Raw genomic sequence first — 16,676 nt, forward strand, 5'->3', positions numbered from 1 at the left:
ACACGGACAACTCCCAGAACGCCATGGTAACGACCTGTCAATCGCTAAAGCAAACCCTGTTTAATGGTCTATTTAACTCCAAATGGGACCATCGTTTACTAAATTAACGTGTTCTCATACAGCGGTTTGTATGATGTCACTCTGCAACACGATTACATTTCAGCTCGTTCCATGCATTCAGTCTTTTCAAAATAATCTTCTGTCTCTACAGGACACAACTCAGTTCGGTTTAAGCAACAAAAACACTTAGTTAGGTTCAGGAAAAGATCGTCGTTCGGATTGAAACTGTGAAAGAGCGCATTATGTCAGATTGTTAAATTGTCTAAAGTAAATCTGTGCAATGTAGTTGTCGCCCCACCCTTTTCTTTCCACCTCAAAACGCCACTGAATGAGAAGACCAAATAACGAGGCCAACACCAGCGGTGTTTGCTGCTCTTGGCTGGACGGCCTCTGTTTGTCTTAGTGTCGGGGGGCAAAGAGAGCCAGCAGCCGAATGGAATTCTTGGAAACACCAAACAAACCCATATTAAATTTCCCCTGCAATGCCGTGGGGAGAGGCGTGGTAAGGGAGGACAGACAGCGAGGTGGACAGCAGAGGTATGGGGACACAAGCAGGGGAGGAGAAGGCCCACTTTGAAAGAAGGGTGGGTTGAGAGCTCAAAATAAAAGGGAAAAGTGGGAGAGAAAGAGGTAGGAGGAAAGAGAGAGACAGAAAAAGAGATGTTTGAGGACTGGAGGGCAGACGAGCAGAAAGTCGAGAGGGGACTGGAGAGTGTCCCATGCTGCAGGTAGAGGAGTTGTTGGAGGAGAAAGAATGGTAAGATGGAGGTCTGGTGGAACTTTGAAAGCCACTAGAAGCATGTGTCTGCCCCTTGTGAGTCTGTGCATAGTCGTAGCCCGTCGCAGTGGTTACGCTACTGCAACATCACTGTTCGTCAGGTTTGAATATGGAAGCTGAATATAGCGCAGTTATCAGGGAGGCCCATGTGGTGTGTTCACTGCCACAGAGGAGACATCCAGCTCTTGCTTCAGCAGCGATGAAGAGGTCTGACTCTACGACACCGGAGGAGGGAACGTGCTGCGGTTGTGAACACCTTGCATCTGCATTTCAGCAGAAATCTGACCAGTTGTATAATAAAATGTACAGCATGAAAATGAGCACACATGTCTGGCACACATCCTGATAGATAACCTACGGTTTTATAACCTCCATAATCGTACTGAGAAGTTAAGCCTCAGTGCTATTGCAGTTTCCCATCATAGAAACATCCAGCCAATGTACTGCGGTAACAACGCCGGGAGGTAGGCAACGCCTGCACATTTGAGCCAAAGATTCTCTTTTTATTATCTGCGGTGGATTTGGTGATGTCACCGCGTATGAGCTCCGCATGGATTTGGATGTGAGAAAATGGTATCAGGGTGTATGAATCAATCAACACCAAGTCTTATGATGCAAGTTCACTATGGCCTGAAATAGCAACTGGAAGTTCAACCTGCATTTTAGAGCAACAGGGTCTGACAGTCCTGGTCCTGGTCCTGGTTCTCCCGTGCATCCCTTCCCTCCAGCGGGCCCGGCAATACGTCCTGGGGCTCCAACAGTGTGGTGTCAGTGTCCATACTAAGCAAATCTCTCTTTCGCTCTGTTAAAAACAGCAGGAAACCCAAATCTGATTTCTTAATTGTTCCTTTGCTGTAATTCATTGTTGTTACAATATAACTGGTCTGCCGTTTAATTGTTCTACTCTTTAAAGGAGGGGGGGAGGACCGAGGCGAAGAAGAAGGAATACTGCAAGATGAATACACACTGGAGAGAATAAATACAATGCTATGTGTCAGCTCTCAAATGGGGAAATAACTCTCTCCGACTATCAGAAACACTAAAGTGCAGGTGCCTCAACAACAAACCCCCTGAGGAGAACGTTTGACAGACCAGAGCTACAGTCCACGAGCGAGATCAAGGTCTACTTTGAGGTCCGGCAGCCTCACATTCTCTCCCCCTCGCTCTCCCTCAGCTGAAGGGACATCTGGAGCGCATTAAGGCACTAAGGACACTGGATCTCCCCAGAGCGCCTGGCTGGATGGGTGGCCCACCGTGGCCCCCTTTCAGCAGCCGGGCCCGGACCTACCTGATTGATAGAAGGGAGCCCCACACGCACACTTAACACTCACACACACACACTGACAAATCCCACACAGTTGACATACAGCGTGGGCCATTGAAACACTGGCGGTGCTGCTAACGTGGATTAGTGCGGACACGTGTACTTCCGCCTTTCACCGTGTTTAGTTTGGCAAATCAATCAAGCTTTGGGTACGCGATACGCTTCATGTGCTGCACATTCCTACAACGCTAGCCCTCATATTACAAGTGGATTCAGGGCTAGCGTGTTGAAGTGCATTGTAATACAAGTTGGAAATCAATAAACACAAACTGGCTCGCTATTTAATGTGAGTAACAACTCCTGACATATGGAAGTAATAGGGGAACACAAAGTCAACTCTGAACTTCGTTAACAACGTGCAATTTCCACAAATGCCTGAAGACTCTCAAAGCATTCCCCGACACCTCATTCAAGCAAATAAAGATCCAGATCAAAGCCCATCTTGTTTTCAGGACTGTCCCTTTTCATTAGAGCGCGGGATGAACGCAGATGCTCCCCATGCGACGGCAAAACACAAACTTTTTTCAAAAAGGAGGAAAGTTCAAAGGACCTCCTCATTCCCAGTAAATTGCTTCGCCTGATTTGCCATTTCAAATAAATTGCGGTGTTGGCCAAAAATGTGCAATTCACAGAAAGTCGTCCCCTCAGCCGCACAGAAGAAGTTAATCCATATTTCACGTTTGAATATTAGATGGAAGCGGAAGAAGAAGGGGAAGATAGGTAACTCCTTGCCAGGAGATGAGGAGCGGCAGGGCAGGGGAGGGGTGGCGGGAGTGGAGAGAAAGGCGAGAGAATAGGAAGAAACAGGCGCCATTTAGAGTAAATGGCATCCAAAAACCCTCTCCAATTATCTTTGCCTGCCATGCCAGTGAGACTGACTTAATTAAAACGACTTGAGAGGGAGGGGAGAGAGGAAGGAACTGCCAGTGATTGAGGGGGCAGGCGGGCGACGTATCTGCACCGAAACACAAAGCTCAGGCAGCGCACAGGCTGCCCACCACTCTCCCTTTTCAATTCCTGACTTCAAAAGAGAATAAAGAAATAATAATAAAAAAGAGAGGGGGCCCTCACCATTCTCAGCCATGTAATTGCACTATTTAAATCCTACATTTTTTATCATTGTTAGAATATTCGTTGAGGGGAAAGAGGAATGTATAAAAATGGACAATAAAAGTGGGTCCTATAATCCTTCTGCCTTTTTCTGAGAAAAACCTCTGACAGTGACCTTTTCGCATGAGGTCTGTTTCTATGGAAACAACGTCCAGCCCCTCTATGTTTGGTGTTTTCTTGTCATCGTGCGGCCAAAACGGGCCCACTTGTGACTAAGAGGAAGAAAGCATCACATTTAAAGGTTTGTCTGTGCGTCTTGTATTTCATCTTCCCACTGGTGTGTATCTACAGTACAGGCCTGGGAGGAGGCAGTAAAGATATGAAATCATCGTGCCTTTTTGATGACGCCCCTCCAAGCATCAAGACATCGTCTGAGATGCAATCTGATGAGGCACCGTAGAAATCAGACATTAAGTATCACTAAATAATTAGTCAAGTCAATTACATTGTTCAAAATAAATAAAGCAAATAAAAACATCAGGGAGAAGTAACTTTATAGTATTTTCCATGAGGCCTGTACTGTACTGGTGCTCTATTGAGAGCAAACTACTTTGTATTTCTTTAAATCCTGTCACTAGGCTTTTATTTTGAAAAGTTGTTGCAAATTCAAATTATTCTGCTGGCCGGTTGTCAAATGTTACTGTAGCCGTAAGGTAGGATTTAAAGTGTCTTATAATAAAGCATTACGAGCATACAACATCATACCACAGGAGGTGAAGCTGAATGAGGTTCAGGTGGTGTTAATGGATGTATTAAATATGTGCATACATTTACATCTAAATATGAGACCATTTGGAGCTAAAACGGCACTGCTTTCCAAACACTTTTGTAACTCCGTGTACTTTAAGAAAACATGCGGAGTAAACTGAGATTCCGTTTCCACCAAACTGTGTGCAGCTGAAGTCAAGTGGAGCTCGTCCCCATAAACACACACATTCACACTCACAGTGCTCTCACACCTCGACCAGCCAACACACAGCAGACACCTGTTACTGTGCTTTTGTCTTGTGAGCTTATTGTACGAGACTGTGCACGAGATTTCAACACAAACTCAGGCTGTTCCATCAAATGTGTTTGCACAGAAGGTAGGTGGGCGCTTTAATTTGAAAGTTTCAGTGTGAGAATACACTGTGGACAATAATTGCCAGAAATCGAGCAACCGCTGTATCGCATTGACTGGAAAGAGTGAAGGCAAAGGCAGCTTGGATAAAAGTTTTTTAAAAAACCACAACAACAACAACTGCATTTGAAATGACCTGTGAGAAAACAAAAAAAGTTAATGCATTTTCAAGTCGTTGGAAAAGATGACATTTTGAAGAAAGTCTGCTTCTTGAAAACAAACTGGTTCTTTCTATTTGATTTGAAGCCGTCTGAGAGGCTTGGAGTGTGAAGAGAGAGAGAGAGAGAGAGAGAGAGAGAGAGAGAGAGGGCTGAGTTAGCATGACAACATTATTTAGATGGGGCCAAAGCCAAGTATCTCCACATATCCACTTTCCCTCTCGCCCATTCATCCCGTCCTCCCGCTTTTCCATCTCCAGAGCCCCCCCTCCCCCCCCCATCACCCCATCACCCCCCCTACCATCTTCCAACTCATTCCTGCCATTGCTCACTTCTCTTTCTTCCCAAACCCACGTTCTCCTCTTTTCACTGATCCCCCCCTCCTTTCCCTTTCTCCCCTTTCTCAACGTCTTGCTCCACATTCCCTTGTGCTGAGCTGAGAGAGCAGTTAAAGGAAAAAAAGGAGAGACTGAATATTAATCGTGTCATTCTGGTGCGACGGTGCTTGTTTGTTGATGAAAAGTGGAGCTTTGTCTCAACCCGGTGGCAAAAGAGATGCAGATAAAGTGGAGATCCACTCCGTGGCCTTAACCTCCAGCTCTGCTTCTCACTGGCTAGATTGTTTCTCCACCCCCCCCCCCCCCCACCGTACACACACACACGCACACACACACACATAAACACACGCACCGTCTCAGCTCCAGTTGCCAGGGAGACCGCCATACCTCTGGCTCTGACCCAGGAGGTTTTTTTTTTTTTTCAGCCCCCCCCCCCCCCCCCCCACACACACACACACACACACACACCAAAAAACGCAGGAGAGATGGCAGCTGTAGGACAGCTGTTCCTACCAGGCCCGAGTCTTAAACCACAACCGCCGTCCCACCACCAGCATTTTAGGGGACAAAAACAGCCCGCAGCCCAGAGGAGTCGACACATCTGCCTTCCTCAAGCGTCCGGGAAACAACGCACGGCAATCAAGACCCGACTGAGCGTTCTGTGAATGTTAATATACTCTCTTCTGCTCTCAGCTGGGCACACGTTGGTTTATTTCCTTTGCTTCGGCAACTCAATGTTATCGGACTTAAGTCACAGTATAGCTCACTGTTGTATTAAAGGAGGACGTATTGATAATCAATAGGTTCTTAGCTATATCTGGGCTGGTGGTCCCATACTGTGGTTAATGTAAAAGCATAATTCAATAGCATTTTTAACCACGTGAAACTATTTCTCCAAAGCCAGCGTGATCTTTCTGTCAGATGACAATAGTCCACCTCTGCTCTCTCCTCACAATACCCCATAGAGTCTGTGGATGACCGGCCTCCTTATCTCTGAATTCCCCTCTGTGCAGACTCCGTGATTCCTATATGAATATAATAATATATAAATAATTACTCACTGTGCAGAAGTAGTCATGCAGAGGGGGAATTTGGACATTTTTATGTGATACTCTGCAAAACATCCCGAAATATTTCCGGGTAACGTTATAGCCTGAAAACCAGTCCCTGACCTCAATGAGAGTGTAACACACGGGTTCTCTCCCATAAACAGATGAGCGGATACATAACAGCCAGGGTCGGAGTCGGGGTGGTGGCATTAGTACACTTTACAGTATCCATTACCCCCCCCCCCCCTATATAACGCTGGCTTCTCATTGAAGAACACGTCGGTTGACTCGCCGTGTGAGAGACTTTGGCAGGCGCCTGGTCTACGGGAGCCAAAAGAGGCCGTTGGGCCGAGACCGACGGGCAGACGCACCGTGTCGGCTTTAAGATGCCGCGGCACATGAAAGTGTGGGGCAACTGATCTTGTGCAGAGCTCACAAGGTAACTGTATTCCTGTGGGGGGTACGGAGCCATTTCACCACGATGGATGGCCGCCTCACGGTGCATTTCAAGGGCAGACAGATCAGTACGGGATCATTACTCCAGCGAAGGGGTTGGTTTAGTGCACCGAGCGGGGAACTTTGTTCACGTGGCTGCGCCGAGCATTTGGTGGGAGAGGAACAAAATGCATTCACACATTGTTTTTATACATATTGTAATTCACACAAACGGAATGCACGTGTGTCCCTTTCCTCCTCAGAACTAAAGAGAAATAACAACTTATTTCTGAGAGATTTTCTTGCAGCATGTTTCTTCTCTCGTCACACATTCCTCCTGTTGGTGTTTGGTTGGAACCACATTATTAAAAAAAGAACAGATATTTTCATGGTAATACGAGCAGAATTCATCGCAGGGCAGCAACAATAACAGATGTAAGAGCTCCGAATTATTTTATGACCTCGTGGGCTTCTGGTGGCCTTCAACCCATATGCAGAATTATTGCCTCGGTCTCATAACATCCTGTTGTGCTCAAGCCGTGTATTCACATCCGTCCAACCAAGTCTCTCTCTGTCTGAGCGAAGTGTGAAATGTGTGGGAGGATTTGGACCGGACTGTCCACTCACTTCTAAAATATATAATTTACACATAAGTGTCGCTGTTACTTTGCCAAGGAAATGAAACAGTCGCCTTGAGACGGCATCCAAGAGCGTGGGACACATAAAAATAGCTGCTTTTCATGTTCAACTGGACAGCAAGAGGATGCATGCACACTTATCAAGTCCACCCGTGTGTCTTATTGTCTTTCTCTGTATTAAGCTAGTCGTCCTCTAGAGAAATACTAACCTGTTTTTGTTTTTTGTCATCAGAGTGCCGGGTAAAGGGAGCAGGTTAAGTTAGAACGGCGGTGATTTGGCTCTCCCCCTCCATCTGTTTTGTTTTCCTTCCATCTCCCTCTTTTTGATGAGCTGGGTCTTCAGTCCCCCTTATAAAATCCCATTAGCTCTTAATGAAGTCGGGCTCCTAGCCTCTCGGCCTCACCTCATTTAGCACGATTGTCTGGCGGCCATTAGCATGGAGGCAATTACAGCCGCACGACAAGAGTAATTGGAAATGCCGACAGGGACCCTGAGAAATGGGAATAAATAAATATTTAAAAAAATATTCAAACTAATAAGATTCCATTCAGATGACGGGGAGGGAGCCGCATGTGTCTAAGTTAAATCAACATAATTACAATTAGGGCTGGTGGGGTAAAAAGCCTGGGTGAGGCAGGAATGGATATGGATGGATTGGAAGGCGAGTGGCTGTAAGAGTGGTGGAGGGGAAATGTGGGATCACACAGTGAAGCTAATAATGTAAAGCACAAGCGTGACCCCGAACTCATGCAACGCAGAGGTCAGAGAGAGTATGTCGCCGCGTTCTCGCCAGTTCGCCTTCCAGTCTTTACATTCTGCAGCCGAAATAGAGCCCAGCATCATTTCAATCCCTCAGAACATCCTCGTTACACCGGGCAGGCTGCAGGCCTGAGGAGGCTGACACATTCTCTGCTGAAGATGCTGTGACATTAACCTGAGCCGGGCGGCCTCAAGGACGTCCACACGCTGCTGAATCGTGTTGTATTTGAAATGGCAGCCACGGTTTCATATCTGCTGAGACGTTGAGCTAAAATGTTATCAGCTTAGTAGCTTTTCTTAATATGTTGCAACACATCATTTTTACTCAATTCCCAAAGTTATGAAGCACTTGTGATTAATAGGAACATGCAGACGTCTCGATTGAACTCAAATCTCTCAGAGTGAGCACGTGAGCCTAGCAGGCCGAAAGGCACATGTATCTCCCCCCAAGAGCAAGGCTAAATGAGGCCATAAACACTTTACTGCCAGCATTCCGCTAGCATCCAATTTGTAATAGCATGCTGTGTTTGGAAGATGTAGTCCTGTGATGAATTACAGCAGGTCATGTTATTCTGGTACTCGCCAAGGAGGTTATGCTTTGTTTGGTCTGTTTGTGTGTTCCTTAGCAGGACATCAGGACAAAACCTCAATATTACATTTAATAGATATCGGAAAGCACTGGTAGCCTCTGGTGTGGGAAGCATAGCATGAACCTATATTATGAGGTGTTGCTCTTAATTACTGAATTGCAACTCATTAAAGCAATATATATATATATATTTTTTTTTTTTTTGTCTTTGGTCCAACATCAGCCTTTTACCAAACTTACTCCCATTCAATGAGGTTTTCCATGAGCTAGATGTTTAGTACTGTCCAATGCAACCTCATTTTATTTTACATTGAATGACATTAAAGCTAAAGGGTCGAAGTCGGTGAGCGTTAGTTTGACTCACTTGGACTTCTGCACAATTAATCATTGTACAAATATCCCATAATTAGGTATTGTCCAACAATACACAGACATATGTAGTTGTCTATATGGACCATGGGTGTGATTATAAACAGCTCTGTGAGAGCTGACCGTGTTCTGAATGCTTTTCGAGAGTCGTAATAAGACAATAAAGTATTAAAATACAATCCTCATAAATCATGTCTGGAAAAGAGTAGATAAGGTATGACTCAATAAAAATGAGGTTTAAAGACGCCATGAAATTAAAAAAATCCATTTCCTAGTTGTAATCCTGTTTTCTCCGTGTTAATTGTCATCTTCTTATCTTGTCATAAGCCAAATATATATATATGTAAAAGGAAATCAATATCAGTGAGTCTTTTCTTTGTTTGATGACTCACAAAAAACATCCACTGTTTGTCGATTGTAGCTAAAAGAGCAAAATGGAGAGACAGGAAGAGGAAAACTTCATTTTCCATTTCTGTTTCAATCCCTAAACCCGCCCACTTTTTCGCAGTCCAATCAAACGCAAAGGATTTGATTTAAATCCCTCTTGTAACTGTAGAACGCTCACATCTTCCGTTTCACTGTGAAATATGCCAGAGTACAGCAGGTAAACACAACCTGAGGCTTCATTTCAAGTAACGGCCGACATTAACTTTCCTAAGAAATGTTCAGAACTCAACACAAAGCGTTGCACTGAGCACTGAACGCTTTGTGCTCTTCAGTGAGCGGCCTTTCATGTGAAAGATACAGTGTGCTAGAACGCTACAGTTAAAGGTAAAGTTAGGAACAATTTGTGAAATACTCCTTTATTATTAGATCAGACTGAACGCTGCACTGCCTCAACCAAAAGGACTACTTGGGAAATCTGGGAGGCGATGCCGAAACAACAGCAGGCTGCAGGCTCCGTGCCAGATTGCCATGGCATCTCTTATCAACCCCCCCGGCTCCACCCCCCCAATCCCACCGCTGTTGCCCCCTTTCCTGCCTCCTAAGCTGAATGACAGGTGGCAGAAACCCGATCAGCGCAGGCCTTCATCAAGGAAGCACTCCCATCTCAAACGGGCACGCTGCCCACGCTCGCCCACCCAAAGGCCACACAGCACAGCGCACATGTGTGTGTGTGTGTGTGTGTGTGTACGTGTGTGTGTGTACGCGTGTGTGTGTGTGTGTGTGTACGTGTGTGTGTGTACGTGTGTGTGTGTATGTGTGTGTGTGTGTGTGTGTGTGTGTACGTGTGTGTGTACGTGTGTGTGTGTACGTGTGTGTGTATGTGTGTGTGAGTATGTGTGTGTATGTGTATGTGTGTGTGTGTGTGTGTGTGTACGTGTGTGTGTGTATGTGTGTGTGTGTGTGTGTGTACGTGTGTGTACGTGTGTGTACGTGTGTGTGTGTACGTGTGTGTGTGTACGTGTGTGTGTGTGTACGTGTGTGTGTGTGTGTATGTGTGTGTGTGTACGTGTGTGTGTGTACGTGTGTGTGTGTACGTGTGTGTGTGTATGTGTGTGTAAGTGTGTGTGTGTGTATGTGTGTGTGTGTGTGTGTGTACGTGTGTTAAGTGTGTGTGTACGTGTGTGTATGTGTGTGTGTATGTGTGTGTGTGTGTATGTGTGTGTATGTGTGTGTGTGTGTACGTGTGTGTGTGTGTGTGTATGTGTGTGTGTATATGTATGTGTGTGTGTCTGTGTGTGTGTGTCTGTGTGCGTGTGCATGTGCATAACTGAGGCAGGGGATGGGGGAGCTGGGCTACAATGGCCACAGAGGCCTGGGAGGAAGAGTGGGAGAGAGGGAGAGAGGGAGAGAGGGAGAGAGGGGTGAGGGCTATAATGGAGTTTTTGGCTGAAGAACCAAGCAGCGGGTGTACAGGGCTCAAACGGGAAACGGGAGGCTGGTTCTTACAATAGCCAGTGCGAGAGTCCCAGAGGGTCGTCCACAATAGCAGGGCAAGCGGCTGTTGTCAACAATGACCTCCAAGGTCCCACTGCTTGAACTGAGGTTGTCCCACCCTTCGGCACTTCCTTTTTAGAGCCTCCCTACTGCTAATGCAGGGATTATTATTAGGGACGCGAGTCTGGAATATGTGAGTGACGTCCTGTCACTCCTTGGATTTGCTTTTGAGCTTTGGCTCCCGTGCTACAATACGTAGGGTGTCAAGGAAACAATGCGTTTCCAGCAGTTCCTCCAGTTCAAGAATATTCAGAATATTCTTAACTGGTGTAAAGGACTATCAATCATCAAAACAGACAATGAGATGTAACAGAGAACTTTACTACTAGTAGACACATCATCTCAGATTTGAAAACCTATTGGCAATCACAAGTGCAGCGGAGCATCTTGGCGCGAAATTGGAAATCCAGGGAGTAACACAGGCCCGTCCTTGTGCAACCCACTGCCCTGTTCTTCATGGAAAAGTTTATTTGTCTAAAATAGCTCTACAAGCAATCACCCCATGGGCTGGAGCGATTGTGAGTGCAATGGAGGGGGGCAATGTAGGGGGGAATGGGGGCTCCAACCAGGAGGAGATTTAATTAGTGAAATCTCATTAAGTCTAACAAAATTAAGCGTAAAACAATCCTTGGTGGGGAGTCGTGCTGGAGGTTTTCGGGTGGAGAGAGGGAGGGCGGCAACGGGGAACACTTAGGGGCCGAGAGGACTCGGAGACTAGCTGTGCGATTAGTCTGGCCTGTGTAGGAAGAGACAAATGGCTCAGTATAACCAGACCTCCTCTGGCAATCGGAGAGAGACGGCCATGTGTGCACAGATCCCCCTTTGTGCTCGCTCTTATTCCGTCCACAATGGAGGGACATTTGCAGAATTTGACTGCAAAGGCTAAATTAGGATTGCGAAGAATTTGACAAAAACAACACTTCACAATAAGGCGTCGATGTTACGAGAGTAGGATAATGACAGAGGACAGCAAGTTTGAACCCGAGAGCCGGGCAGCACAAATGCTGTCCTCTGTCTTTATGGACCATTTGGTAAAACCTTGAATTAAGTTCAAGATGCAATGTCTTTTTCCAATATCTGCATATGGCTGCTGTGGTTATCATGAGGAAAGACTGTGGTTATGGCATACAAACTGTCCTCCAAATTGGTGCTTTCCTACATAGGAGCTTGAAACGAATGTTGGATAACTGTGAGGTACCGAACCATCCAATGTGGATCCTATACTCCAATATGCGCTGAGAGATGAAGCTGTGGCAAAGGTGAACATGTAACATCCCTCAACAGCGTGACCCTTGAATCCACAGTTAACCCAGTGAAGCTGCTTGTTCCTGGGTACCAGACGGAAGGCCCTCCCCAAACCTGAAGAGCATCAGTAGTTCTATTTCAGTGAAGCCGGTCAGACCCAATGACAGGCCGACCCATTTCAAAATTCAATTCACCCGAAAAAAAAACTAAATGGAGAGAGAGATCAAAATGCACTGAGCGCAGCATGATGCTCCTGAAACAGGACACATTGTCTCCTGCTGCGGTGATTATGATGCACACATGGAGGCACTGTCCAGGTGTTACAGACATACTGACACAGTTTACACACGAGACCTGGAGAGACTGAAGTCTCAAATGCTAGGAGCCAAGTGGACCCTTAAAGATGTAGATTAATACGCTTTAACAGCAACTCTGCATCTTAAAAAAGAGAGGCGGGGCTCAAGCTCACTGATACATTAAAAGAAGAATAAACAGAGAGAGAGAGTTTCATTCAACCTCAAGATGAAAAAATGTATCTGAATCATTTTTGATTCAAAAGGAACAACCACAACTTGTTCAGCTCTCCAAATCAATTTGCAATTAGTCGCAAACAGGGGCGAGCAGAGGACATTAAGTCCTCGGCCTTATTTCAATCTGAACCAGAGGGACAGCCAGTAATATTAAAATGCTCCTAGACAGCAATTTCCCCCTAATTTCTAATATCATTGTCTCTGGAAGGACGCAGGTGGAGGTGGACAACAACAACAAACAGGAGTTCAGTTCTGACAAACCATTCCTCCAGCATGATCTAAGTCTTCTCATCACCATATTAGTGCGTTAACACCACGTTGGTAATCATAACTGCTTGTGATCGTCCTCTGTCTCATGATCTGTTTTTGCTGGATACTAAAACGAGCACGTGTTGACTGCATTGTTAGCTGCTGCATTAGCTAAAGTCATCACAGCACTGGGAGCACCTCTTCTCATCACAAGGTCTCATGGGCTCGTTCAGGAATAGAACGTTTGTGGAAACCATCATACAACGTGTACTCTGTCCAGTGGAACAGCACTTCATTTGAATGTCAGATGTAAAAATGAAATCACACAAATTCCCATTAGGTCACATTCATTTTCATCCCGGACTAAGATGCAAATAGTGCATATATATATATTCACACACTATTTGCATCTTATATATTATATATATATATATATATATATATATATATATATATATATATATACATATATATATATTATTAGCGGATAATATATATATATATATATATATATATTATATTATTATATATATATATATATATATATATATATATATATATATGTATGTATGTATGTATACACAGTATTTGCATCTTCCGAATACAGAATAATATTCAATTTTTTTGTACTCAGTTCTTGTTGGAACTTCAATCTATATAAAAAAAAATATTATATACAGTATAGATATATACAGTATATATATAATATTTGTTTTAGCCTATATTAAAAAACATATATATAATAGATCTAATATAGATTTTTTTTTATTTTATAGATTGAAGTTCCAACAAGAACTGAGGACAAAAAAAAAGAGAATCTTATTTATTTAATTATTATTTAGCGATTGAACTGATTGGCTGAAGTGAAGTGCCCAGATGATCGTAGCCATGGACTCCGTGTTTATAGCATGAATCACATCTGACTGTGTGCTTTAGAAATGACATCAGACTGGTGCTGGCCTACAAAGAAATAGATTATCTGCCAGACATGATACGGAATGTCCATCATAAAAACGCACACTTTGCACACAGCTTTGTTAAAGACACATAAACCAACACAAGCACATGGCCGGGTTCCTCATGAGGTTTATAGGACAACTTACAGTTGGCTTGTCCACAGCAACGCAGCAGCTTTCAGTCTCTGCTCCGCGGCCCTCGATCCAACTCTCCACACAGAGCCTGTAGACAGATGACAACGTTTAAGCAATGCAGCTTAATAAGGTCAGCGTTATTACTGAAAGGGACATTAAAAATGGCGGCACGCAGACAGAAAGTGGAAAAACGGTAAAAGATGTCCATGCCAGCAAGGGTGCAGTATATGTTCAGCTCCACTATTTCTCAAGTCATTATCTTCACCTGATATAACGCTTTGCAATCACACGTGCACTGATGGACTCAATTGGCACCACGTTTAGAGGATAGCATGTTAACCCCTTGGGAAGACCAAAACCAACAATGTGCATCCGTCAATACTTTATGACTTCCCGAGCAAGTCTCTGGCTCAAATATATATAGAGATATTCTTTAAGCCTCAGTCATTTCCTAAAACAGCTGGGCTCTGTAGTTCTTATCAAACGTTACTCTAACAGGAGGAAATAGTGCTATTTAGGGACTATTTTCAGCGGCGGATTAATCCACACGTGGCGCTCTAGGGAGTATTTGTGTCAGCAGGACGGTGTACGTGAGTCAAATTAAACTACAGTGCGTATGTTCATGGTGAGGAAGGAACATGTGAGGCCCATCGATGGGTTAATTAAAGGAGCTCTATGGCACAGAGGAAGAACATGCATCAGTTTTAGGATTCAAACACAATACATGTTCGTAGGTTTATTCACTGCTGCTTTTGCTCTTTTCATGGGTTTGTTGAGGATACCAAAACATGTAGAACACACCTGCCTTGTCCTCTAAGTCAGCATCCTGCACAGTGGACCCGAAATGTCAACCACAAACCTAAACGGATCGAATCGATTGTTTCCCATTCACACATTATTCCAGTCGTGGTATGTTCTTAAACATCATGGATGTCATTGACACAAAGTTATGTTCATTGTTTAGTTAATTAACTGTGTGATTGTATCCTAATCTCAATGCTGTAAATGACAAACGACCTAGGTCTGCTTTGTATACTTTCTAGTGTACGAGGGACACAAACGCAGTAGCTCAGTGATGTCAACATGCCACTTCTCTTGTTTTAGATAGAGGGCCGTTAGGACTGACAGGAAACAAGCGGATAACATGCATTTAAACCAGGGATGCAATGGCAACACGGTAAGCCACATAAACCACGGCTTCTCAAGGTCTTCCTCAGAAGCTCAGATATATACAAAAAATTACAACATTACTATTTCCAAGGTTAAGAAGAAGAGAAGAGGGAACTTTCACACATCCCACCCTCCCATCCATCCATCCATTATTATTCAAAATAAAATACCCATTGCATTGTCAGGCTTCTGGACACATTATATATCAAAGTACTTAGTAAGGCATGAATAAATAAATATGTGCTTTATTGGTTTGCATTGGCTGTTATTGACTAGTAACTTGATTTACAGTCAGTTCATCATTTATTGCAACTCCCCATCACTACAAGCAAAATGCATCTTTATTAACATTTTCAGTGACAACTGGGAGGTCAGAGAGCCTCTAACTCAAATTCCTTCCAGCAAATGACTGGCTGGCCGTGTCTGAGGCACACGGGGCACAGCGCAGCGGAGAGAGTTATGGCGCACATGCAAAAGATTTAAGTTCAATCAAGCATTCAGGGCTGGACACCTGATCTTTCGCTTAAAGCCCCCCCAGAACAGTGGGAGTGTGGCCGGGCCTCCCAGCAGGCCGCCTACCTCCAGCGATCTGCGAACACAGAGCCTCTGAAGGGATGGTATTTACCCGGTCCCGCAGAGCTCAGTGGGGACTACTGTGTGTGTGGTAGGTAGGTACAACCAGAGGCCCCAAGTGTGTGTGTGTGTGTGTGTGTGTTTTTACCCAATCTCTCTAAAGGCGGGGCAAGAGAAAAAGAAAATATAAAAAAAGTTAATATTCTACCCCACTGTCATGCAAATTTGGAGAAAAGTCAATTAGGAGTGTTTACATCATTTGAGATGTGGCGAATAAAGTGGTTCATTGAACATAGAATGGATAAACATCCAGATTTTATGAGGAAATTGCGGAACCATTTTCTGAAGATTGTTTTCAAGAATTAGTGTTGTTAAGTTTCCATTTTTTAAACTCTCCACTGAAAACCAAAAGCAGGAATGTGGCAGCTGGTGCTCCATTACATTTATTTGAATACACTTATATCCCCATATAAAATGCATTTAATGTCCTTTTGGAAACAGACTTGGTTGGTCTCACAGTTTCTTTGTAATCCTGTACAGTCCATCCAACCTCATTCCAATACTCGCTCTTTCCAGCTATTGGTTGGACCTGGCTTCATTTCCACTAGAGGCTACAATAAAAGAAGTGGAGCTCAAGCTTTGAAAGTAAATAGTGCATGTTAACGACAGTAAAGACACGCTCAAAGCCCGAGAAGAGGAGAAAGTCTTCAGGAAGGATGTAGCTCGAGTTTCACTTCCAAACAGCCCCCTCGGACCATGGGAGATTTGGGTGAGGGCATTTCTTCGGTTTCTTAGGGCCACAAAGAAAACATTTTAGCCTCTCAGTAATCCTTCCCGAAGCCCTCCCTAAGCTCCAAGGGCCCTTCCTCCCTCGGCCATCCCTCACGGCCCCGTCTGGCTCCCGGAGGAGCGTCTCTGTCTCCCGAAGCCCGCCAAAACACACCATTCGCCGTCTCTCGCACGACCCCTCTGGGACCCCTCTGGGACCCGGCTGACCTTCCTGTTGACGTCAAAGCAAACCAGAGCGGGAGCCGGTGCAGCGAGGGGCTCCACCCAGGGGGCTGGAGGTCTAATCACCACGTTCCTCACATAAAGCCGCAGAGGAAACATTAGCATTCCTGGATCTGCCCACCATCACTCACCCTGCAG

The 16,676-nt window shown here is 44.8% G+C and overlaps 1 protein-coding gene across 1 annotated transcript in view; it reads right to left on the reverse strand.

Annotated features, from left to right (window-relative positions):
• pknox2 (pbx/knotted 1 homeobox 2) overlaps window positions 1–16,676 on the reverse strand; it is an 87,127-nt gene that overhangs the window by 47,404 nt on the left and 23,047 nt on the right. The window contains exon 2 of the mRNA XM_034550465.1: window positions 13,797–13,872. The gene's annotated coding sequence lies outside the window, so the exon portion shown is untranslated. The remainder of the gene's footprint in view (window positions 1–13,796; window positions 13,873–16,676) is intronic.

Source organism: Cyclopterus lumpus, chromosome 14 (genome assembly GCF_009769545.1).
Source record: "Cyclopterus lumpus isolate fCycLum1 chromosome 14, fCycLum1.pri, whole genome shotgun sequence".
Taxonomy (NCBI): Eukaryota; Metazoa; Chordata; class Actinopteri; order Perciformes; family Cyclopteridae; genus Cyclopterus; species Cyclopterus lumpus.